The sequence below is a fragment of the Harpia harpyja genome, chromosome 1, assembly GCF_026419915.1.
Source record: "Harpia harpyja isolate bHarHar1 chromosome 1, bHarHar1 primary haplotype, whole genome shotgun sequence".
In the NCBI taxonomy this organism is placed as follows: Eukaryota; Metazoa; Chordata; class Aves; order Accipitriformes; family Accipitridae; genus Harpia; species Harpia harpyja.
Genome location: NC_068940.1, coordinates 5,664,036 through 5,687,852, shown reverse-complemented (window position 1 = coordinate 5,687,852; position 23,817 = coordinate 5,664,036). Strand labels below are relative to the sequence as shown.

Genomic DNA, 23,817 nt, shown 5'->3' with positions numbered 1-23,817 from the left:
CTGTCTTACCTTTTCCCCGTCAGGCAGCTTGGATTAAGAAATTCAACTGGTTTTGCTTTATGGCTTTTTTTCCCGCCCTCACAGAACAGTGGTCTTTTGTTTGGGCTCTTAGCACTTCAGGTGAAAGCTTTTAAATTCCTGCAAACCTGTCCTTCCACTTATTGAAGCGGTTTGTGAAAATATTACTTTTCACAGTAAGATTTTTATAATTACAGTGTATTTGCTTTCTGTGTTTTCTCCCTGCTTTCTCAAAGTACTCGTTTCTTCTGTAGGGGAATACTTTCAGTGATAGATGTGCTGGGTTTTTTGTGTGGTAACAGGTCTTTGATCACCTTGACTATATAAGGAGCAGCTACAGCAGCACGTAGCCCAGGGCTGAAATCTGTATGTATCAGGCCTGCTGTATTTTTTCCTGTTTTGAGCTTAGTTTGGGCCTGTATTTTTTCCTGTTTTGAGCTTAGTTTGGGCCTGTGAACTAGCAGAAAATCTGGGTGCCATCTGGACTTGCTCTCTCTGCTCAGGCAAGGTCTGGGAGGCTGGGAATTCTGCATCACTCCTAGAGGGAGTGTTGGCTTGCCTTTTTTTTTTTTTTTTTTTTAATTGCACTGTGGGACAACTCCAAGTTTTTCCCAGGATTGTGAAAGCTCACAGTCTGCCTTTCCCAAATCTTTTGAGGTTGCCTTTTTTTCCTGAGGAAGGCCATGAAAATCACTGCATAATGAGCTTGGCTAAAACATTAATGTCAGATGTGACTTGAATAAACCCTGGAGGTAACCTCACATGAAGCCTACTTATTTACTTAAACTAAACGAAGAATTAGTAAAATGATAAGTTGATTTCACTGAGGTTTTCTGATCAGTTGAAAATGTTTCTTTATTTCTGGAATGATAATGAATAATTGCAGAGAATCGTTCTGATCACAAATACAAGGACAGCGCATATAGAAAAGAGACAGTGTCCAAATAGAAAAGAGACAGTGTCCGAGTATGTAATTACTGGGGGGGGGGGAATTAAACAAACCCAATATTCACCTTTTCCTGAATGTTTGCTTTGGATTCAGGGTTGCAGTAGATCCTGTTGTATATGTATGTCGATGGATTCAGTGTCACAAGCAGGAATATGCTAAATACTTATCCTTGCTTTACCCAATACAGCTGAGGACTTCACTTCCTTGAGAAAATGATGATAGAATTGTGTCCCTGTTCTATTGAAAGAAATCAACATTTGTCATTTACATATGGAGATACTGTTATTCCAGACACTTTCAACCGTATCCATTTTCTGCAGAAGAGTGAGTAGCAGAGGTGAAACGCGTTGATTGAGAAAGCAGGACAGGGAAGATGCCTCTCCTTCCTCCTCCTCTCACCCCCTCCCCAAAGTACCACGAATTAATGAATGTGTATTGGTTATCTGCTTGCAGAAACAGGGTTGATATGAAGCACTTACAGTAAAACCTAAGTTAAATTAAGTGTGGGTAGCAGTGGGTAAACTGTAGACTTCATTGTACTACCATATTACCATAAATGCCTTGTGTTCCATGGATTTAGAGTGGATTTTTAACTGATGACCCCCTCATGATAATCTGAATGACAAAAAAGCAAATTACATTTCTATTGCTAAGAACAAAGCGGGAGAATTCCTGGCTCACCCTTACTGAATATGGTTTGGTTTGCTTTCCCCTGAAGCTGGGGCATGGAGATGATCACAGCATGGAGCAGCTGCCCTCTGGTAATGCCACTGCTGTTTCTTCTTACTCAAATTGGGAGCGGGGGTTGCAGGCCTAAATTTCCTATTTGAAGAAAATTCAGCAAAAATAGTTTTGGAAATAACCCTATAGAAATATTTCATGCAGTCAACGTACTTACACTAGCCTTTTCATACTACGTTTGACTCTTAGAACGTTCAAAATGTGGTAATTATTTCTGGTGCTAAATTTCAGTGACATTAGAGGTCTGGAAGAGAACTGTTCAAGTGTCCACTTCCAGTGTGCTAATGGAACGCACTCATTCTGGTATGATAATCTTATCATATTGATGTGTCAAACTGATGGGTGAAGGTTTTCCTGTAATCTGAAGGGTTGTGTTTGGTTTTTTTAATACATATTTTTAAGAGATTGCTCTGTCTTTTCAAATGTCTGACACTGTCTTTTAGTGGGACAGCACCGTTGGCTTCCTTTGCAGCAGAAAACCTTTGTACGTTGCCACCATTAACGTATTCCACTGAGCAAGGCAGCAGGCGTTAAGATGTGATCTGCTAATATGCTCAGGCAGAAGGCTCTTCCATACATAGAATACTAATTGTCAAAATGAAAGCCAGTGGTTTTTGCTTCCTATTTCTTAACACAATCTTTTGTGACCCTGACCGTGGAATTATATCCAAAGGAGAGATGTCTCAATTTGTCATTGAGGTAGCTTTGGCAATGGGCGTTGATGCAGCAGTCACGAGGGAAAAGTGAGCATGCTGTAGCATCAAAGTTCATTTGATAAGTTTTAAGTGATGACTTTTAGTGATCCACCAGCTTTTTACTAAGACTTGTAATGTTTTGCAATGTTGTAGTTTACATCAGCTTTCTTCCCTACTAAGACCTGAGGTGGAAGAGTTGTCTATTTGCCAATATCTTGTTTTCTTCGGACACTCTTGCCTAAAATTGTGGTGTTTTTTTGGTTTGTTTTTTTTTTTTCCCCTGGTGTGTCCCATCCCCCCCCCCCCCCCCCCCCCCGCCTTGCTGCAGGCCATGGAGGGGTATTAATGTTTTCAAGTATTCAAAGCTATTAATATGGGGTTGATGAGGCATTAATAAAGGTAAATATTGCTATCATCTGATGATAAGCTAGCAACATGGTAAAAAGGAATAGATCAGCCAAGCTTCCTCTGGCTGCTATTTTTAGGACTTGAATTTTCATCTGCTTTAAAAACTTCTGTTGTTGCTCTGATTTTTATTGTTTGACTTGCAAGTTTATGCTGTTACCTGTTTAGCTCGCATGCCCATGAGTTATTTTCTCTTCCTTTACATTCTTCAGGTGCTTAAAGATGGAGTGAGTCAGTGTTTTGCAGGTGAAGGTTTAGACAAGTTATGGATAAAATAATAATAAAGTCTCTGTTGAGATTTTTATCTCAGTACAGCAGAGGCAGATGGTTGAAAGACAAAGATGAATCTGGGTGGTCTTGATGTCAGAGACTGCCATGAGGATGGATGTTCACAGCTGGGGGACAGGGAGAGAAAAAAGATCCTGAAATTCTGAAATAAGTGTATTAGCCTTAGTTTTGCTGTGCAAGAAACCTATCTTATTTGAAAAGTAATCCAACTAGCTATTTTAGCATTGCTTAAAAGCAGCAGCAGGTAACAGTAACGTAGTCAGGAGTACCTCGCTTACTGTGGGAGTAGAAAAACTGTGATGCAAGCGTAAAGACCTGCTGGAAGTTAAGCCACATCACCCCTCCTGTACGTTTATTTGTTTTTAACAAATCGGGTCTTTAACAAATGAGATTTGGAGTATTTCAGTGATATGGAGAAGTTTATGGAAAAGTGCATTACTAGACCTGTAACTGAAGTGATTTCATAGTTTATTTTTAGGCACTTTGGATTGAAGCTTGGTAATTGAGGGCGGGGGTGGGAAGGGAAGGTTTGCTTGGAGTTGGGTTAAGCCAAGGTTATCTGTATTTGCCTCAAGCCTGGAAGAGTTGGCAGGAGAATTGACTAAACTTTGTGAACTTGCATAGGCCTGGCCCTTACACTCACACACACACGCACACATACACACGTCCTTGAACGCTTTCTCAGCTTTCCACTCCAGCCAACTTCTCTAACAAGCATACCGCAATCCTTATTAAATACTTTTTGGCCTAAAAATCCTGCTCCCTCCTCCTCTTTAACTTTCCCATCCACCCTCTGTACGCTCCCAATGCTGGGAAGGGTGAGTGCCATTTTCTCTTATCTCCTTGGCTATGAGGGTAGTTTCACAACCTCTCCGTGTTTCAGTTTTTCACCTACCACAGACTTAATGTATTAAAGTGGGCCAAATCTGGCACACCTTATCCCAGACAAAGGTTTTATTGAAGTCTTTGGGAACTGTGCCTGGGACTTGGTGAGATTGCAGGCAGTGGTATTTAAAAGAGGTTTCCACAGTCACTTGATTTGATTGAAGTAACTTTTTTTTTTTTTTTCCAGTGGAGGTAGCTTAATCAAGACAGTGCTTTCAAGTCTGAAATAGTCTCTTATGAAGTTACCTGGGAAGAGGTTTGAAATAGTTCACTTAATATTTTCATGTCGCGGCGCATCAGATCCCAGCCATTTCCACTCTTTGCCTTCTGTTTGAAGGCAAACCCAAACAGAGATGCCATTTATTTTACCTTCCCCCTTCAAGGTTAGGCTGGACAGTCTCGGAAGGGGTAGTGACAAGACAAACCGGTACCCTTCTGAAAGGAGAAGTTATGACAGCTTGTTATCGGGTACAACTGATTGTCTGCAAGCGATGTGATGTGATGAAAGAAACGGCCTGGCTGATACTCCGCTTTTGCAGCACTAATAAAAGACATAAGGGTGGGAGGGGGGGATTCAATCCCCCCTTGCATGCACACACATACACGTGCAATGTCTCGCTCTGTGATTGATAAAACAGTAGCAGGGTAAAAATTACTTTTTTTGGGGGGGTGTGAGTTTATACAGTTGCTGATCCACTGGAGGCAAAATAGTATCAGGATGAATTGCCAATGAAGAGGGAATTGGTCTGTGGAGTTAGCACCGATAGTCCCGCATGGATTTGGGCACGAAATATCTCCTGGCCATAGAGCATCAAGTCTGCTAGAAAACCCATAGCTGGGAGTCAACGTATTACCTGTAGAGCTTTTCTATATTTATGGTAAAAAAAGTGATAGATGTATTTCTCTTAAGACTTCAAAGGAAGAAAATGAAAGGGAAAAAGTTCAACTCTGTCAAAACCCACCAACATACCAACATGTCAGCTCCTGAATAGGGTGTGCAGTGTGTCCTGCGCAGGGACGTGATGCTGTAACCAAGCAAAATTTAGAGAATTGAGGTATAGCAGATAGACTGGTTTCCCATTAAGCAGTTAAAAGAGAATATTAAAATAAAGCCTTCTCCAAGAGAGAAAGAAATTGGGAAAAAGTGCGTCCGCTGACAAGACGCTCATTTCTGTCTGAGGCATCGTTCATTATAAGGTTATAGGAAAGGCCATGCTAGTGACATGTTCTTTTACCCTCTGCTTTTTCACTGATGCTGATGTGCCAAGTGTCTTTGTGAGAGCCTTGAGCTCAGGTCAGAGCTGCAGATCTGGCCCTCTTGATCTGTTCTGGCTTTGGGATTGCAGCAGGAGATTTATTTATCTAGGGTGGGAGCTCCTTTTTTTCTCAGACTTGAAGGCAATCTAAAAATCTGGTGTACTACTTGTAGCTGGAGAGAAGCTGGAGAGCAAATTACTTCTTGTTGGACTGTGGTGAGGCCACGAACTCGTCTAGCATTTAGTGAAAGGATTTTGTGGTGGGAGGAGGTGGAGGCAGAAGCTGAGGATTCAGCCCAGTGAAGAGGCCACAACATTGCAGCTGTGGCAGGTTGGTGTAATGGCTTCTGTAATTTACTGGTGCCGTATGCGTGTGTCTTTTCCACTGAGCTTAAAAAAGGTTTGCCTCTAACTACTAGGTCTCCCAGAAGAAACCACTTTAGTACTTCTTGTTGTTTTTTCCTGTGGAAACCTCGGTGAGCCTCACTGTCTTGTTTGCTGACTCCACCAGTCCTCTTGGCATCGCTGCCTTGTCTCCGACTCCTCGGTCACTAGTTCCCGGTAGCGCCTGGCCTCACGACTCGTGCAATGAATGTATGACTAGAATAGCGTTCTTGGCCACTTACATGTGTCTTTAACTGAAGTTCATGAAGGTCCATTGAATGAAGTTACCAGAACTATACTATAAAAATGTACTCTTTTATTTTGTTTTACATAGAGACACGTTTTAATTCTTGAGGCATGTCTGGACATAAGTGTTGGGGGTTTTTTGTTTTGGTTTTTTTTTTATTTTTTTAACTAATGGGTCTTTCCATAGTGTGTACATGTAAGAAGCAGCTGGGGCAAATGCCTAATAGCACAATAAGGAAAAATAAACCTCTTGTGTTAGGATGAGCTATATTTTTTTGAAACAATCATATCTATGTCTTTTGGAGTTTAATCTGTGCCAAGATTTCTGTTTGTGGTTTCCTCGTGTACTTGCATTGTGCCATTTCATCTCCACAGAAGTTTTTTTTGCTGTGTTCAACTTTGTTTCAGTTCTGTTACATTTTTCCTTTTTTCCTACGTGAAAGCAAAGCTTCTGGTTTGATGTCTTTTGTATTTTTTCAGTGATGGAAATGGAGCTGAATGTGTTGGACTAGGGGTTGAGTTTCTGTTGCTCAGCTCTTTTTTATGACATTCGTTTTTACAGTGTAATTTCTACAACAATTAACATTCCTCCAGGCTGAGAATAGCTCTAATGGAAGCCTGTCTGTGAGCTGAGAGAGCAGCAGAAGTGCTCTGGGAGTAGAAAGCTTAAACAGTGAGGTTAAGCAGGTCAAATGAGAAGAAACAGTCAGTTGAAAGAAGTGAATAGTACAGGGGATTAGAAGAAGGGATGAAGCTTAATGGCCAGGTTTTGCAGTGAGGTTGTTACTTACGTGTAGGTAAATTCTCTTTGTTTTGGCATCAATATTCAGAAGTTTGGATTTGTCTCCGAAGCTCAAAATGTTATTTTGTAGAAATACAAAAAGTCTGATTTCTTGCCTATTATCTTTGCCATGTACCTCTGACTTGGTGAGACTCTACCATTCTCCCTAGAGGTAGTTCTTTTCAAACTTCTGTTCATTGCAGAAGAAAATACCTTCAGTTGGGAAAGACGGGTAATGGTTTGCAATCTGCCTGTTGCTTTCTCACAGGTGCACACAAACTTGGTTTCAATAGTAAGACACCACAAATGTTATCAGCTTGTTTTTCCTTTGCCATGTACGAGCAGAGTCCAAGATCAGATAGAGAAAACATCACATTGACCTGTGGTTGTATCTGAAATATTTTTGACTCTTGACTTCATGGGTTAGTTGTCTTTATCTACTGAGGCAGATTTCTTGTCTGTAATGGTGAAACCAATTTTTCCATCATGCATTAGTACAAATGAATGCTATGGAAGATCCCTACTACTTTGACTGAGAATTGTTCTGCTGTCTGTGGCTTGAAAAAATGGCAATAAGCAGTGGATTCCAGGAAAAAGCAAAGTTGAAATGTGTATTACACCGATTTCTTTTATTTTTTGTAGGTGACTTCCCCATATGTAAATGTAACAGAGCAGACAGAGAGTATAAATGTGTGCTGTGTCAGACAAGAGTGAGAACTAGAGGGTGCAGGCTGGATGGGATTCTTTGGTTTCCCTCTGAGAGAAGCTCTGTTGAGTCCAGTGAAAGTTTGACACAGGATGTTAGGGGTTGTTGCTACAGATCACCTTCAGTGGGATGTAATGTTATTTCTTTTCTCTAGGGAACAGAAGCAGGAATCGGTTTCTTTTCTAAAATTTATTGAACTTTTGCTGATTTGTGATTCTATGCTAATGGTTTTCCATTTTGTGCAGAAACATCTTTCCTTGTCTTGTTATGGTTAATGATAATAAGTAATGAGGAAATGGCTTCATAGGTGATAAAGGACATTACGAAAGTCCTGCTGTGAGTTAACTGTAAGCTAAATTGTGTTCAAATCATCAGCTTTGTGCACAACTCTCCTGCTGTGTTTCATCCTTCCTTCCTCCATTCTCTGCTTTCTGATAGGCTTTGCAGCCTGGTCTTTGCCAAGAAAGCATAAAGCATTGGAAGGAAAATGGGAGTTAATTGTATTTAATGGCGGGTCAGGAAGGGGGGAAGGGAGATAAGGTTTTAATATCAAGAGCCAGCGTTGATTCCGAATACACTCATGCTTTTAAGCTCGTTTCATTAAAATGATTTCAAAAGCAACTCCTTCAGAAATATTGGTCATCTTGGCAAAGTACCATGATGCTTTTTTTTTTTTTTTTTTTTTTGAAGTGTGAACTCTGGAGGAGCTAACACTGGGCCCGTTAAAAAACCCTTTCTTTCCCCTTCCTTGTATCTCTCTTCTCCCCTCGCCCTCTAAACAACCGACCGATAAGGAAAAACCTCAGAACTAGCTATTCTTGCCTTGGTGGTTGGAGTAGCTTTTCCTGCTGTAGTATATGTCAAGCTCTGCCTGCACTGACTTCTGAGGAGGACATCTCTTGCAGATCTTCATCTCTCCTGGTGCTCGGGAGCGGTGGCAGGCCCCCGTGCACCGCAGCGGGGTGCTCATCTGCTCCCTTGGCCTTTCGGCGAGGCCGGCGTGCTGCGGTCTGGCCCCCGTGCAGTGTCGGGACCATGGCGTGGGGTGCCTACACGGACTCGGAAGCACTCCCAAACCACAGATACGTATATCTAGTGGCGTGGCGGGGTTTGCAAGGAAAGGTTTATGGAGAATTTAGGACCAGTCTCCCCAGCACCTTCTTGCTTCAGAGCTTGCTGAGCCATCTCAGAGTAAATTGGCGCTTTTATGTAGCGTAAGGTAGAACTACCAACTCGGGTCCCAAAAGCGGGACCGTGCCACAGCTCAGAGGCAGCGCTGGGTTGACGTGGCTGTTAGCAGTCCTGGAGCCAAGTCACTGCCCGCTCAAATAGCAAGTCACATTGGATACTAACCTCTAACCTGCCCCGTGCAGAGCTGTAAACGTGCCGCTTCTCCACCTCTCCCTTCCCCTCTGGTTTCGGTGTACCACAAACGGATGCCTGCTGTCCTGCCGCTGCCCGTGCCGCCTTTGCTGAAACAAGCTGCTTGGTGAACAATTCACGTCTGCAGCATCTTGCGTCTTGCAAACTGGGGGTGTCTGTCTCTAAAACCCCTCGGTTGTGTTCTCCCCGGACTGGTTTGGGCAGCTGCCTGCTGCAGACCCAAGAGCTGATGCAGACTTTCCAAGCCAGGGAGGTTAGGTCCCTCCTCGGCTTGCCAGGGAAGCTGGTGGGAACCAGAGCATTAGGGTCTGTGTTTCCTCACTAGCTATTTGGATCCGTTATGTTTTCGTGAAACATTTTTGTTCAGCTGACGAGGATTCTATTTTTTTTTTTTTTTGATGAATGAGATTCTTGTCAGAAAATACCAGTCAGAGTTGGCAAAGGAGTTAAATAGAAATATATTGTTATAATAATACCAGAGAAAATTTCCAAGCATGATCTGAATGCAAGTCTTGATTTCTTTTGCTATGGGTCAGAGGAGTGTAAACTGCCCCGTTCATCTGTGTAGTGCTAGATTCTGAGACAGAAATGCTTGGTATTTAATATTTTAACTACTTCTGTGCTGAGAAGTAATGCAGATCCAAATAGTGTCCATTTTTGTTTAATAACGTAGTGGCTGGTCCAGTCTCAGAATTTACAAGGCTCTTGGCAGTGAAGAGCTGCGAGCTTTTATCTCTGGCAACTGCTCTAGCTGTGCAACTTATAGCAGAAGGTGAGATTCAGGATGGCATAGGTTAAGTAGAATTTGATATATCAAGTAATACAAGAGGCATTGTAGAGAATTTGTTTCAATTGTCATGATTTTCAATGAGAAGAAAATGAAATTTACTTAGTTTTTAAGTCTACAGTGGGCAAGGCTGGAGTCTTAGTATCCTGAGATTTTACTGAATATTTTATGTCAAATACTATAAATAAATGATCTACTAAATCAACATTGGATACGAAAGTTTGAGTAATGCAGGGCAATTTCCTTAAAAGTGTCAAAATGTGGAACATATTCCTACTTGCATGTTGTCAAATTCTACCCCATGTAATAGATTGGCTATGGTAAAAGCTTATGCCTAAAACTCATGCTCTTCTGAAGCTAATGGTGTCTTTCTGAGTTCAGGACATCTTAATGATTTTTATACTTTATAATTTAAAACAATGATAGTTGAAGAATAGCCAGATTTATTCTTCTTCCCCAAATGAATGCGATTAAGCTCATCATTTTAGCTTATTTCTGAGTAGTGGCTAATTCTTTCTTTGAGGGCTATGTGTAAAAAATGTAGCTTGCAGTTCTGTCTTGCATTAAATATATGGACTCGTGTGTTGCCAGAGTTAATTGCACCTATAAGGAAAGTACATAGCTAAAAGGAAGTGGTGGAAGCATAGGAAGCTATCTCCTTATTGAAATCTGACCACTTGAAAGCACTGATAATGTCTGAAAACATGGAAGCTGATGCGCTGTAGCTTTGCTCCTATGGTCGTTATATTTCTTGGTGCACTTAATTAATATTTTTTTTTTTTAAAGAATGAAAACTGCAAAAGTATAATAGATTATTTTAATAATTTTTTCTTTGGTTTTCTTTCAGTGTTAAAAATTAATGTAAAAGACTAAATTATGCATATTATAAACAAGGCTCCTTCTCTGAGCACCTTGGAGCAAGATGTTCTGCTAGCCTGTGCTCAGAGTCATGGTTCAGCTACAACCTGATAGAATAAAGGAGAATTAAAGTAATGTCAGTTTTGAGGCCATTTTTACACTTGGTGATCAGTGGAAGGATTTAAGAGTGTGGACATGCTTGGATGGGTTGTGCTATCATCAGCAAAGATAAAATAACATTTCCTTTATCATGTGCCTTGTTCATTGATAATCATTATTCAGATTATACCTAGAATATCTTATTAAGTATTTAAAAACAGAACAAAAACCACCACAGAACTTTAGCTGACAAGTTGTGGAGGCTGTGCAACTCTTCCCCAGACACAGAGTTGCTAGTTTTTAATTTGAAAGGAACAAACTTCCAAGTTCTACTCCCAGATTTCTATTCTGTTGGATTTAGTGACCTGCACTTGGTGAACTTTAATGAGAAGATATATTTAAAATATTTTTCAGTCTTTTGTAATTTAGATGAAATTTCAGTTGGCAGGCTTGCTTCGCAGTTAACGACTACCTTTAGAGTTAATTTTGAGGGAGTGTGTGTGTTTTCATGTGTATTGTGGTTGTATTAAAAAGAAAGGAGTTTTTCATATCAAGAAGAAAACGAGCAAAAAGAAAATAGATCACCTTTTTCCATTTTGAGTTGATTCTGATGCAAAGCTAATTAATGCAGTTTTTGTGTCTTAAGAGGTCAGATTGGCAGTTCAGGGCTGTGACCAGCAATTAAGTGGCAGATACCCCAAGTTATGGATTTACTTATATCTGCATAACAGGTCAACTTAAAAATAGTGAACTGCTGAGGTTTCTTCAACCTACTGGGCACACATACCTTTCTTTCAGCCTTAAGCTTCCCGTGGAGAAGCCCAGGAGAAGCAAAACTCTCTGTGCAGCAGTGGAGTTGAATAAGTGGGAGTGCAGCAGTGCTGGCCAGGAGGTCTGGGGGTCCCTGAGTGGGGTGGGGGGGGAGCCCCTGGGTGGGATCGTCTCAGGGCTGGGTTTCACATAGAGGTGTTTGCAAGCAGGGTACCTGCCTCAGCTCCTTTAGCAGCTGTGGCCCGTGTGCTTTGGGCTAGGTTAGGGTACAGCATGCGTGTAGGAATGTGCTTCTGAAAGTTATGAAGTGTCATTGGAATACATTTTTTTTTTTTTTTTTTTTTTCCCCTTTGAAAATGGGTGTGGGGCGCAGGAGGGGGTAATGTTTTGGGATGCTGTGCTAAAAACCTGAGGCTAGTCAGGTGTAATGAAGTTTAGGATGTCTGCCTGAAGGTATTTGCAACCTACAGTGACAGCTGTGAGGGGCAAATTACAGCTTTCATCTCGCCTGCACGCAGGAGATGAGTTCGGTGGGAGATGAAGTCCTGCAGCCCTGACTCTCTTGCTGAGGCAGAGGTGAGCCCCCACTCTATATGTGCCCCTACGCTTTACCTTTCTCTCCCCCCAAACCCTACCTCTAACCTGAACTTTGCACTGAGCCCTAGACCAGATGCCCCAACCGTGGCCCAGATGATTTTCTTGCAGCCCTGCTTTCTCAGCATCTTGCCGGGGGCAGCCCCTATCCAGCCCCACTCCTCGTGGGCCCTTAGGCTTTCTCGTTCATCCTGAACCCTAATTTGATGTTGAGCTCTGAACTAAGGGCATAAATAACGGGCATCTTCTCTTTGCTCCTATGGGAGGTGGCACAACGAGGTAATCTTGATGCTACTTTTTCTCTGTCATAGGGGATGAAGGGATTCCTGCTGCTGCTGTTCCTCCTCCTCTTCCTCCCTGGTGGGGGGTGATAGGGGTCACAGCATGAAATAGGGCAGTGGGGGTGACTGTCACGGTGTATACGGGCTCTGGATTGATGTGACCCAGATTGGTATGGTTTGCCTCTTCCCCTATTGTGTTTCTGGATTGCGAGGTGAGAGGGGAGATTCAGACCATCTTCTCTTCTGAGGTGCCCATGGCTCACATCACATATGGCCTCTATGAGGAAAGCAAGCCCTGAAACCTCCCTCCCTGCCCCCCCAAAACAAGCTGTGGCCGCATTGGATAGGATTGAAATAGGTATAAGCAAATATGAATTACTCTTCTAAGGTCCTGAGGCTCAATTTGCCACTTCTTTGATAATATCCTTGGAAGCAATACAGCCAAACTCTAGGTCATATCAGCATTGTGTTGACAAAGTGATATGATTTAACTTGTTAAAATAACAGTCCAAAGATTGTTAGTTGTAGTGATGGTTGTGAAAGTAATCTTTCAGGAAACCTTCCGGTTGTGGGGACAGGCATAACACTTTCTGGAGGAGGGAAAAACATCAAGACTGATTTCTAGAAGTATATTTGCATTTCCAGGAAAACCTCACAAACGGTTGATCTTCAACTTACCTTATTTACCTTGTTGTGTGCTTATGCCCATGGGTGCTTCTGCAAGAGTGCTGTGTTATAAAAACAATTGGTATTTACTGACTTTCTGTATCTGAAGCTGCTTCTTTTGGGCATTTGAACCGATTTTGTGCGTCCTGGCGCGTGCAGATCTCTAACCTGGCCCTGACCCACCCTTGCGTGCGAGCACCCTGCAGCTCTGCGCGCCTAGGGTGCAAAGGCAGCACCATGTCCAATGTGGTCTCGTGGGAGGGGGGTCAGGATGGAGGTTCCCCCCGTGCAGGCGCTCCCATCTCGCTCGTGTGAAGCCAACCTGCGTGCTGCCTGTTGACTGCTTACTGCCTTCGGCTGTGTGCCCAGGGTGGGCAGGATCCTTACTTTCTTTGGTTTGCTTGCATTAAAAGCAGGGGAAAAGGGGAATTTCACCATCCTGCCTGGCTAGTGGTGTGTTTGGTAGCCAAGCCTGTTTTGGCGGGGCTGGATCCCACCTCTTCACAGGTGCACACCCGTGTGTGTGTACACACCGTCTTGGATGAACGTTTTGTAAGAAGAGCCCATGGAGGAAGATGTATGCATTTAAGTGATCTGATTTATTCTGTTGTGTTTTATTTGATCGGTTTCTTTCCTCATGTTCTCCCAAATACTAGGAAGGTCCTGCATTTTTCTTTGCTATGCATGTTTGACAAATGTGTTTCAGATGACTTTGGCAGGCTTTTGAAAAGAAGGATTGAGCTTCTGTGACTATTCTAATTTTTTTTTTCCCCTTATAGATAAAAGTATTAAAAGATACTTACTGTTGGTTGCCTGGATAGTAGAGCTTATGCAGAGAAGGGGATTTACTCTTCAGTATCTCAGCCATGTATCTTGGTTTAATTATTCAGTTAGCTCCTTCATGAAATATAAGCATGTGGTTGCATAAAAAAAATAATAGTGACGTATTCTATCTGACTATCTTGAATCTTAAATAAAGATGGTATTGTTTTGAATGTGTTAAAAATAACAGAATTTTCTTTTCCTAGTTGCAGAGATTATGATAAACCTTAAATCAGGTCATTCAGAATTAGACACCTGAAACCAGGCAGACTTTCGGCGCAAATTTCTTAGATAAATGGAAGGTATATTGCAATTATGTAATGTATTTTTATGAACTCCTATGTTCACCCTGGCTTGTAAAAGTATATAAGGAAATGTAACATGGTTGATTTGTGTGTGCAGGTTTGCTTGCACAAAAATGGGGCAAATACTGTGGCCTATAGTTTGCTGTTAGAATTTAGAGCCAATTCAATAAATCCAGGTACCCTTTGGTTTCAGTGGGTCCAAGCTTGAGAATGAACCTCAAGGTCTGCCCATTAAACAACTCGTCTCTATTTTGGTGCCCATCCATTTTTATTTTTAACTCTTGAGCAGCAAAGCATACATGTCAAGCGATTCTTCCAGAGCTATCTCAGACTTCTGGCTTTCCTTGTTCACACCAGCTGCTGGCAGATTTTAAGGAGTGTGTGTCTACGTGTTTGAAGACGTTATCATAGATGTTGGTGACAGCTGGGCTTTGAAATGTTCTTTGGAGCCAGCACAAAGTGTACGGGGAAAGCGTCATTACAAACATTTACAGACCATACTTGCTTTGTGTGTTAGTCTTCTAATAATGAGCCCTTCTCTTTGAGCTGGGGAAGCTAGAGGACTTCCTCGTGGTCCACAAAAAAGTGATTCAGTCACTGAAGTCAAGGATCTGAGCAACATTTTTAGGATGCTAGGTTTGATTAATCAATCAAATGTAGGTTTCACCTTTTCTGTGGCTGCCAGAGGTTTCCAAACCCATGTGATTTCCACCCCCCAGAGGCTTCCATGGGTATCTTTCCTTTTGTGCAGTTTTAGTTGCTTAAGTTAGACAACATGAGGCTGTACATTTTGAAGGTAGGAATTTCCAATTATGAAGTTCGTTAATCTTTTCTCCATTACTAGTTTAATGTGTAGTACATTCCTCAGCAAGGTAATTGAATGCAGCATTTTATGTTTAGTCACATGCAATCAGATAAGTTTGTAATAGGAAGAGATTTGTGTTCGTAGATGCTGTATCTGCTCCAGGTGTAAACTGAACCACCAGAAGTCTGTGAAGGCAAAGCTCTCCAAGCCCTGCGCAGTTATTCTGGACACGTTTCCAGCACGTGCGGAGAACATTACACTGTAGATACATCATGATTATACAAAAACTGATTGCAAGTTCCTGAACCGGCTATTTGCATAAACCGCAAACTGCTGGATTGTCAAGCCAGTGACATCAGCTGTAACCCTTACAGCATTGTGTGTGCATGTGTAGCATGGGATTTTACAGCATTTTGACCGCTGTCATATATCAGAATCTGCTTTTGAGAGTGTTTCTTAGTATGTGCTACAGAACCTCTCCACAGGAGCTGTGGCTGTGAAGCCTTAATCCAAAACTGGGTGTTAATCATGTGTCCGTCCACCCCCTTTCCCTTTTATTGTTTTACATGAAGGCTTGTAATTTCCTTTATTTTAACTCTTAATCTTTTAATTTGGACAAGAATCGTACTAGCTGGGTGGCTAAGACGTGAACTTTTCCTGACTTTGATCAACCCCAATGTGTTTTATTCATACTATTAAAAAAAGCCAAGGTGCACTTAACATTCTTAGATATTACACAAGTTTATTGCTGACAAAATGTCCTTTCTTTTATCCTCCTCAGGATTTTCAGAATGTTTTGCAGAAGTGAACTTTTATTTGACTTTCTGAGCGTTGGAAGACTCTCTAAAGCTGTTCACAGGGTTGAATCTCTGGATGCCACAAATCTGCCAGGCCTCAGTGTCTTTAGTTCATGCTGCCTGGTTCAGTGTTACAGATTTGTACTTAAAAACTTTGTGATTTCAGACTGGAATGCCTGCTTATGTTGATTTTCCTTCAAGGTTATAGAAGCGAATGCTACACACATGCACGTGCATATACACGTGCACACACAAATGCACACAGTAAAATTGAGAAAACTATTATTTATAATAATGCTATATAAAAATTAAGTATAAACGTAGGAATAAGAAATAAATGGCATGAGAACATTTTCATGAGAATATACTTGCACGAGTGATGTGCAAATATGGAGTTTTCTGTACTTCATCTTAGCTCTTGTGTTGGATCTTTTATTGCTGTTTACTTAGTAAGGCTTAAGTCTTGGTCTTACTGCAACTGCCATTGCGCCGTAGCCTGTGTTTCCGAGATGGGCAGGAATTATTGTGTGTGCCTTGGGTAGTGGCAGAAGGCACGATATGAGGGGCACGCTGGAAGGCTGCCCACAGGGTTCTGCAGGTTTACAGGGATGTCACACACTGCCGCTGCCCAGCACCTTTGTCCTGCGTTTGGAGCTGATTTGGTAAAATAAATAAACAAAATAGCCACTGAAAGCTCGGGACTGCAAAGGCTGCAGAGAACAAGCAAATACGCTTGTGAGGGTGGGTTTGTCTTCTGTTGACACACTTTGGCTTCCTTTTTGTAGCATGAAAGTTCAATAAATTTTATTTCTCGAGGCTGTGTTTTAAGAGCTCATTCCAGGTTGTGTTTCTGCTCAAGAAAGTTTTTAGTAAGGAAGCATTCTGACAGAAATTTTGGACTTCTTCCAGTAACTGAAAAGCTTGTGGTGCCTAACTGGGTTTTATTGTAACTGAACAGGAAAAATCCTCAAATATGGGACTATGTAGTTGTATAAAAGCATTGTGTTTTCTGTCGCCTTACAGTCATTTGACCTTGAATTAGAGCAGTGTCTTTGACTTGAGTGTCTGCAAGACATAATATAGTATGAACTAATTGTTTTAAAGCACCTATTATTATAGCTTTATTTTTTATCAGTGCATTACATAAAGTTACTAAGTGTTCCCATCCTGTTTTTCTTTTCTTTTTCAGGCTTGAGTCACAGAGCAGCGTGAGGATTTACACTTTGAAGTAGGAGTGTGAATGGGATTGAAGGATTTACATGGAGGATTCTGAACTCCTCTCCTTCCTGCTCCAGGAAAGACAGGTAAGTGAATTATGGGATAATTTGTAATTAACTCAATCCTTATTTCAGAAGGTCTTTAGTCAAAACAGGAAGATACAATTCAGATGGCTGTATGTAAGAATGGAAGACATTTTGGATACTACAGATACACCTCTTAATTACAAACATCAGCCTTCAAAGTTTTCTGTTCCTGTTCAGTAATAAGAGGGTTTCCATAAAAAGTGGTGTGAGTTTTCTATAAATCCCACCCCCCTTCCACCCTTCCAACTCTCTCTGATGCAGAACTTTTTATATTTGGAAGCTTTTCGCCCAATGTCAAAGAAATCTGAACTGACAAAATGAATTTAGCCTTTCTTGAAACAGTTCTGAGTAAGGCTGCCACTGGTGAAGAGCTCACGGTGGAGCTTTATTAGACCCCTGCAGGTAATCGTTAATGAAACAGGTCGGCATCAGACCAGTATGCCCATACTGCGTCTGGGCTGCTTGCGAAGCCTGTTAGAGCGGAGGTGACGTGTGAGTGAGTTCCAGCGGCTGCAAACCCAGCTTGGGTATCTCCCTGCCTCCTTCCCTCGCTGCTTCCCTGCCCTCAGAGGGGAGGAGAGAAACCAGGGGCCAGACCCAGTAGGGAGGTAGATGGGAGTTCGCTTCAGGTGTTCTGTCTTTGGCTCTGACTCTAGATACGTGGGGCCATCATTAGAAAAGGGCACAGGATCTTTTTGTGGAAATTAAATCTTGACATTCTTATTTCTTCCAACTTGGGGAGTACTTAGCATGTACCACCTTCGGGTACTGACCAGTGAATAAGATTTATGCTTGTTGGTACGATCTGTTCAAAGTAAGCAGAACCAATTCCTGTTGGAAAAGCACAAGGTGTTGGAGCCCTGGCTTTTGGCAGGGGCTTCTCACTTCTGCATCTCTACAGGTCCTGTGTAGTTACCAATGCTGAGCAGTGCACAACAGGATGAGCTTTTGACTGCAGGTATTGCTGACCGGACAGCTCTTGCACCAAGCTGTGACACAAAGAGAAATAGTTAAGAACTAGTAAAAATGAGCTCTAACACTGGCAGAGTAGCAGCAGTATCTTTGTATTAATTTAAACCTCCTTGTAGCTTAGATTCTTTTTGTCTCTTCAAGCCATGTGCAGGGCTGAAAATGGAGGCTGCACCATCCAGGGTAGCTTGGGATGACCTCCTGAGTCTTCCCCTTATGCACATGGGGGCAGGCAATGCCAAAAAAAAAAAAAGTGGATCTGGGCAGGACTCTGTCAGCTTCAGAGGGCCGGAACTGAGACGATGCCATGCTGCCTACAACCCCGCAGCCCAAGGGAAATGCCTGCGGTGGTGTAGGAAGAAAAGACGATGCCGTTATTGCGTTGAAGGTGTCGAGGAGGAAGCTCGAGGCTTTGCCTGAAGCTGAAATCTGCGGCGGGTGCAAGCGTATATGCTGGAGAGGACGGGGAGGTACGCGGTGAGGTGGAGCAAGCTGCAGCGAGGTACGAGAGTGTCCCTGCGCTTGGAGGTGGAGAAGGGTGGGCAGCAGAGCAAAGCGGGCGTCAGTGGTGCGTCAAAGCATCTGGAGCTCAGTGGGTGAAGGAGGGGAAACAAATGGGAGTAGTAACTTGTGTGGCTTCTCCAGAACAAAGAGCGGGATGAAAGGATGCAGTGGAGAGTGAAGTGGGTGGGAATATTTCTGTTGAACCGTGTACACCAAACATTTTTTTTCCTCCAGAGATGTTTCTTGGTGGGCTGTACTTGAGAGCGAGTATGAAAGAGTCTCCCCTGCAGTTGGTGAGAGAGAAAAGGTGAAGACAAAGTCAGGGAACCAGAAATAAGAACGTTCTGAATAAGAGAAAAGAACAAAGGGGTGAGAAATGTGCAGGCAATAATGAGAAAACAAGTGTTTTGAGGGGGAGTTTTGGAAGGTAATGGGAGAGCAGGGATCTGCATCAGGAAAGACACAGTGGTAAGATTCAATTTCCAGGTTTCTCATATTTGTTCACCAGTATAATGTGAATGGCAGCTCTTATTGGAGGGAGGAAAAATCAAGTTTCCTCAGCAAGGAAATGAAAAAGCTCCCTAGATTTACTTGCATGCACAAAGAATGCTTTAATGTGAGTGTGGGAAAGCAATAGAAACATTTTGATAGTACTTTCTGTATTTTCTATTCTTCGAAGAGGGGGCTGCCTGTGGTCACACAACTGAGTAACCATGAGTCTACAAACCCACACCTGAATGTCTTGTGGTGCTTTCTAAAAATGTGCTCTGTTTTTTTCCTATCTTTCATATACTGGCTTGCTTAGAAAAAATAGTTTTAAAACTATATTTTGAAGTTTGTCATAAGGAAGTCGAGTTGTAGGCTGGCCTGCGTATTCACTGCTGAGGGTAAGGTTAAATGGTTGCGAATGTTTTAAAGATTCGGGCTTTGCACGAGTAGCATTTGTCCTGTAGTGGGTAGGTGGGCTGTCACTTGGTGAGATGTGGCTCCTGCCTGAAACCAGAGCAGGTCTGAAGCTGCCCTAATAGCTCATAAACTGGCATAGTCTCTCAAAACAGCGATCAGCTTGGCAAGGTATGGACCACTCTGCTTGTGGCTGTATTCAGTTTTACCTTGTGCCTGCTTTTCCTTTGGCTGCAGCTGTGCTTGCAAAGTGTTTGGCGTATATTGGTTTTATCACGAGGAGACTGGAGGTGCCAAACATATGCCAGAAAAGTACTTGTTAGCCTGATCTGTCCTCCTGCAGTCCCTACGTGGTATCATATGGAGCTGGAAGTCTCCTACTTTAGCAATTGCTTAAATATGTTGATAACATTTGCTTCCAGCGGGGCATTAAGTTTTCCTGGACGTCTTGTCATCGTCATCTTTCAACCTTGGTCTGGGTCAGTCTGAGGGCTTTGTGAACTCGTCCTGGTTTCCCAGGCACCTGGCAGTGGTAAAAGGGAGATGCTGATGACTAAGCTGTAGTTTGGGCAGTAGTATGGAATCCCCAGTGCCATGGCACAGCGGAGGGCAGGGCTCATCCAGCTGTAGAGATCCTGACCTTTCAGGGAGCATCGCACTTAACCTCTTTGTGCCACCCGGTCGCCGTCCCCGCTGTATGGCAGGGCTGGTGCTCGCGAGGCCGACACCAAAGCAACGTGGCCGTGTGTCTGCAGCTTTCCGCTGCTGGAAGCAAGTATTGGAAACCTCGTTTTATGCCTAGGGGCGTTTCCATTCCTGGATGTGCTAGCTGAGAAGCTTGTATTCCATATGGATTGCCTGGCCTTGTTGCTCTGTGCCTGGTTCTAACCCTGTACATTCATTAATTTTCTTTTTTTTTTTTTATTTCCAAATCTCTCAAAATATAGGTAGAGCAAGCATTCCATTGTATCTGTAAAGATGCTGACCTAGCATCAAATGGAAGAGTATGATGAAGTGATAAATGTTTCAAGCCCCTGGCCTTTTATCTCTGGTCCTTTTTTTTTTTTTTTTTTTTTTTTTTTTTTTTTTTTTTTAAATGCTTCTCAAACTTAAGTGATTGAAAAGCTTTCCAGATCTGATAACTGCAAAGATTTCAAGTGAAACTTTTGGCTCCTATCCCAGCATGAGATCATACAAAGTGATATTAGCTGAATTTGTACCAGCGTTTGAAAAGAAAATGAAAACACATTACTGTTAGTCTCTCTCAGCTATTTTTCAGCTCTGCTGGGCAAATGCTTTCTCATTGGTTAACTTCTGTGTACCATTTTAAAGGTTTCCAAATACATATGTGTATATATATACATTTTCTCCACTAATAATGTATTTAATTTATACCCTTTTGATCTTTTAACCTTGCTAGCAGGACTCCTTAGATTTTTTTTTTTTTTTTTTTTTTAATAAGAGGTTTTAAAATATAGTGTTGCTGAGAAAATTCACTATAAGAGAAAGGATCTATTGAAGCCCTGTTTCTATTCCAGAATTACCTTAAAACAAAATAGAGCTGGGGTATCTCTTCTTTAACCTGTCTTTTTGTCTGGTTGCTGTGATGAGCGTCAGTGAAAGCAATGGTCTTGTACGTGTGTGCATACCTAATACGGTTAAAAGTGTCAGCTGCATGTTTTATGGGTTTCCTGTATAGAAGTAAAATAAGATAAATAATGCCTTAAGTTAGGCCTTTAGATTACTGTGCAGGGCTGAACTTCAAGGTTGCAAAACCAAGCAATTGAAGGCTAGAAAAATTCTACAATTAAAGCTACTTGTTCATCCTCTTGGTAAATACTCATTTTGATTGCCTTTAATTAGAGGATTGCGTACTATTTTTTTTTTTTTTTTCCACAAGGCCTGCATATTGTTCAGCGCACAGCATGGCTAATGCTTAATGAGTGGGTAGGTTGTTGATGTTTTGTTTCTCACCATTTCTTGTATGGCCTTATTTACTGTATGGTTGGCAGATGGTGCACGGAATACAGAACTACTCATTTCCTCTTGGAGTTTTTCATGGCGTTAACATCATAAAGAGTTACTTCACTGCATGTGTTTCAGGAATCATAATCAGGAGTGCAAAATAAGATATACATGCATATTTAACCAAACTCTGAGCCTTGACTGTTAATTTTCTGGGGGGAGATGGTTACAGTACGGTCGCCTTGATGGAAGTCTTTAGTGGAGGAACCAGCAGGTTGTACCGACTCTGTCGCCCACTCTTCTTTCTGTAGCAGCAGACAACAGTGGGTCAAAGCTCATGCTGGGGCACGAGGTATCTCCAAAACTGAAGGAATTTGGTGGAAATGTTTTAAAAAGCTATAGCTTCCCTCCACTCCACCAGTGTTTGCATCTTCCTGTCATTGATTGTATGTAGGAACATAGACATGCCATATTGGAAATCCTCTTCTGTAATTGAAGGTAACCATGCAGTAGATATTTTGTCCAGCAAGCTTAGAGTACTCGCTCAGCAACGCTCTCTCCAGCATTCAGTGAATATTTTTAAGACCTGATGGAAATGAGCAAAGCTTCAAAACCTACAATAGGCTACAGGAAGAGAACACCCTTCATCTGGTTTCTGTCTTTGAGACTGTAAGCTCTTCAGGCTGGAGGCTGTGCCTTCCCACATGTCGATAAAGCATTTCAAGCACTACATTAGTATAAACACCAGTGGATGAGGTCATCATATATCAAACAACATAATTAAATCAGTGCTTTATTCACTGTCTGTCTCTCATTATGGCTGCCTCCTAGGTCACACTGCAGCCTTGAAGATCATGTAAGAACTCGAATGTTATAACAGCCCTCACAGAAACATTTGCTTTGAAGTTGGTGCTATTCATTTAGAAACCAATCTGCAGGAAAATGTACTTTTGTAAAATGTGGTCCTATTTTGAAAAAGGCATGTAAAAGGGGAAACACTTATTATTGATTTTCGTCACAAATTGCCATGCATGAATGCCAGCCCCCAGCCACTGATCACATGATTGTGATGGGATTTCTCGATTGATTAGAGGTTTGAAAGCAATCAAGTGGATGATGTATTAGAAAGGACCCTGTTTCTCAGAAGGGAACACGAGCTTGAAGTGGTGCCTGCTGAGTAACCAGACTTCGGGCATTGGCATGAAACTCCGGCAGTTTTAGAATTTAGGTGGTGCTTAATTTTGCCTGCTACTTTAAAGTGCCCTCTCTTTAAAACAATATAGGAAAATATTTTAAGTAAGATCCTCCTTCCTCCTTTCACAGTTCTGGTACCCACACTTTAAAACTTGTGTTATATCAGCACCTACATGTGTTTTATAGCAATAGATCCTCATGTGTGTTTTACAAGGAAGTAGGCTACCAATTTTGTCTGAGCAATAAGGTACTTTGAAGTCTGAAGTCATAATCGTAGATATGCACGTAAGCCTCGTGCCTCACCAAGTATGATGCCTTGGGCATGTGTTATTGCTTACCTATGCCATAATTACTGTACACATGTAGCTACAGGAATATGCCCATATGGTTTTCCTACTGTAAACTTTCAGGTGACTTGCTAATCTAGGCCAGTACTCAGAAACAAGGGCTGGTCTGAGATCTTAATAATTACAAAGCTGGCATACAAACTTTAGCATTAAGGCTCTCCCAGATCCACTTGAAATCAGGTTACATTCATATTCTGTCTTGTTTTTTGAATAGCAGCTCGACAGCATGCAAAGTTGTGATGTTGCTTGACCTGCTCTCTCCCAGTCTTGCTGGCAAAGGAAAAAGAGGGAAAGATATTTAGGGTTTATAGTCTCTTGACTTTGTTATAAATGGAGGAGATCTTTTTTCTCTCTCTTTTTTTTTTTTTTTTTTTTTTTCCTGGGGGTTTCCTGAATTAATTCACATTAACTGGTGATTTTACTGGAGTAGTACATGTTCCTCTTCCCTAATATTTATCTATTTGTCTCTAGTGCTTTTCCTCAGCACCAGTAACGATGGCACAGAACGATGAGTCGATGCCATATGTTATGGGCTGCCACTTGCTAAATTTGAGCCTGAAAGCAGGAAAGTGAAGAGAGAGCAAAGGTGGCTCTTTAGTGTTCTGCAGGGCAGGCGGGCTCCAGCAATCAAACATAAAAGCAAAGTTGTGCAGTTTACCCAAACAGCAACATTGAGGGTTGAGGGCATCTGTCTGCTGGGGCTGCCTCTGGGACTACTCTGCTCTCCACGAACCTGTTGCTGCAAAGATGGGAGGTGGAGGATGATGATGAGGAAGGACTTGCTGGGTCCTGCTGGAGGTTGGAGTCAGTAGTTCCTGCTAGGTAGCTCCCCTGCTGGGAAGAGCAGCCCTCCTGGGGGGGGTAGGAAAGCTGTGGGAGGGCAGGGAAGGCTACTTTCCCCCAGGCGAGAGCTGGAAATCACCTGGCTCTTGCTCAGCTAGTGAAACAACAGCAAGGAGAAAAGTCTGTTACCCTGCCTGAAGATGGGTGCCTTCATGTGGTTCTGGGGTGCTAGAGAGGAGTCAATTCTCCCATGCTTAGTCTGCTCTTGAGAGCCCTGCTCTTCCTAGCTTTTTCTTGTTTTCCTCTTCAATTACAGCATCTGAGCA

At 42.2% G+C, this 23,817-nt stretch overlaps 1 long non-coding RNA gene across 1 annotated transcript in view; it reads left to right on the top strand.

Annotated features, from left to right (window-relative positions):
* The window catches only part of LOC128149363 (uncharacterized), a 166,288-nt gene that overhangs the window by 122,536 nt on the left and 19,935 nt on the right, over positions 1-23,817 (top strand). Inside the window, exon 3 of the long non-coding RNA XR_008237623.1 lies at positions 16,712-16,826. This is a non-coding gene — a long non-coding RNA (uncharacterized LOC128149363). The remainder of the gene's footprint in view (positions 1-16,711; positions 16,827-23,817) is intronic.